Source organism: Physeter macrocephalus, chromosome 20, assembly GCF_002837175.3.
Source record: "Physeter macrocephalus isolate SW-GA chromosome 20, ASM283717v5, whole genome shotgun sequence".
In the NCBI taxonomy this organism is placed as follows: domain Eukaryota; kingdom Metazoa; phylum Chordata; class Mammalia; order Artiodactyla; family Physeteridae; genus Physeter; species Physeter macrocephalus.
The window spans coordinates 76241564-76244187 of record NC_041233.1 but is presented as its reverse complement, the minus strand read 5'-3'; positions in this window follow the sequence as shown (position 1 = coordinate 76244187).

Below are 2624 nucleotides of genomic sequence, written 5' to 3'. Positions count from 1 at the left end.
CCATTGTAAACAGAGCAGGCGACATTGGCCTTGGATTCATCAGTCCTGAGTCCCATTGCAATAGTAAACAGCTGTTGGCAAGTGTATCACATGAGAGGTAACAGTGCCACATGGGGAGGGTTTCTGGTAGTGTGTGTGTGTGTGTGTGTGTGTGTGTTTTAATAGAGCTGTACTTCTGTTTAATAAATTAGGAGAAAATAAAGTTAAAGCTACCATGTAAACAAACACTAGAGGATGGTAACATTTTGCTTCATTTGTTTTACGCTTCGTATGCAGCTGTTGGTGAACATTCGTCCATAAGGGCACACAGAGGGAAGCAGAGTCACGGGGGCACACGGTGACAGGTGCATTTGCTCCAACATAAAGTCACAGACGTCCCACCCATTTTCCTATAGGTCTGACTTCAGGAACAGAACATTGTACAGGAGCCAGGCACTTGCATATCCCTCTGTCCCCCGGGAATGAAATATCTTTAGTTTTTCTAAATCCCGGCTTCCAAAAGTATTTTTGAAGTATCCAAATATAAAGTACATTTCCATGTGGAATGCTGAACAAGCTGGCACATGCCTTAGGTCTCCTTAGTGCAGACTCCCTTCTGTTCTCTGGATGTCCAAGCTACGGACAGTGTAAGTCCCCGCAGCCCACTTTGCACAAGCCCCCCAAATAATGAAATCTGTGAAAACTGAAGGAATGCAAAGAATTCAACTTGGGTGTGCTCATTCCTTGGAGCTTCTGGGGTTCAAAGGGTAGCATCTAACCGGTCTCACTTCAGGGAGATGGTGGTTCTCCCATCGGACACAGGGCCGGATGAAGCTGTGTGTGGGAGATGGCCGTGCTCCATTAGGGAGGATGGATAGGGGTGGCTGCAATTGTCTGCTGGCATCCGCTCAACACAACACCATAGCAGAGGGACAGATTATGTCTTCTGAGGAGCTGCCTCACTACAATGGACAATGGACACCAAATGGCAAAGGTCTGAATTCCTTCTCCTAAGAAAAGAAAGACTAGCCTATCCCTGTGTTTATAAAAATGTCCCATGTGGTAAGGAGGGTAAGGCCAGGCACCTCTTTTATTTGTCACTGGACTTTCAAGCTTCCCCCTGGGGAAATCCTGATGGGGTTGGTGAGACACCGTACTCCTTAAATGTCCCTCAAACGTTCCAGAAGAGATTATGTTTACAAACTTGCTATAAAACAGGATTGTTGACGTTTGGAATGATTTCAACTTGTGAGGGGACTTGGAATTCAAATACAGCATATGGGGTTTGGTTACCAATAATTCAAGCAAAGATTTGGTATTAAATGGCTTGAACGCCGGGCCATGGTGGACAGAGCCCTTGGGGGCTGGGTGTTTGGTATTGTAGCCAGGCAGGAGCTGTCTCTCTGATCTGGTCATTGGGAAATTGACCGGCTCAGGTCAACCAATCAGTTGTGTGCCATCGCGATGGTGTCTGAGGCTCCCCAAACACATTTCCTCTGAGTAGGCTGGGGTATTGCCGAGGCTTTGATGACTCTAATCTGACTCTCAAAATTCAAAGTGGGATTCCTGTCTCCAAATACAGATTTCAGACTCTTCAAAACGTGAACTTTAGGTTCTATTTAACACGTGCAACCACTCTTCCACGCCAGGGAGTAATTAAGATACTGACTACAGAATCACCAGGGCTGCAAGAGAAAGGCCACAGGAAACACCCTGAGGCAGTGTCCCTAAGAGCACACGCGCTCCACAAGGGGCGCACACAGTCCTTGGAGGCAACAACCTACGCTCTTTTAAAAGTCCTTAAATGCGGGTATACGTGATAAACTATCGCACTGCTAAGATTGAGTAGACGCGTAACGTTGGACCCTCGATGCTCAATGCATATTTACGTGACGCACTGCATGAGTAAGCCGTACAAGCCCCGGAGATGGGTGTGAAGCGGGGGCGGCTGAACTGTTACTTGGGACAAGGGTAACATTTCCAAACACATGGCTCGGGGCTTCCCTGGTGGCGCAGTGGTTGCGCGTCCGCCTGCCGATGCAGGGGAACCGGGTTCGCGCCCCGGTCCGGGAGGATCCCACATGCCGCGGAGCGGCTGGGCCCGTGAGCCGTGGCCGCTGGGCCTGCGCGTCCGGAGCCTGTGCTCCGCGACCGGAGAGGCCACAACAGAGGGAGGCCCGCATACCACAAAAAAAAAACAAAAAAACAAAAAAAAAAACACATGGCTGTTTCTGCTGTGGGTTCTTCCAGTTGTCTCCGGGGTGTGGGCATGGCCCACGAGGACCCTGTGTTACTATGGAATGTGTACACTCCCTCCTGAAGACATACCTTTATTCCCACTCAGGTGTATCATCAGGGGATATGCCCTGGCCGAACGAGGTTGGTTTCTTAAGAGTGAATCATGTCCCCTTCCCACTCACTGTATAATGTAGATGCCCCACAAATTAAATGCAATGCTTTTAGGGCCTCTCTCCCACTCTCCCTCCCTTCCTTCCTCCCTTCCTTCCGTCTTCTTTCTTTTCTTTCTTCCCTCTCTCCATCAATGGCTAAATATATGTGGATTTTCCCCCATGTTTTCTCTTTCTAAAAGAGCTCTTGGGCTTCCCTGGTGGCGCAGCGGTTGAGAGTCCGCCTGCCGACGCAGG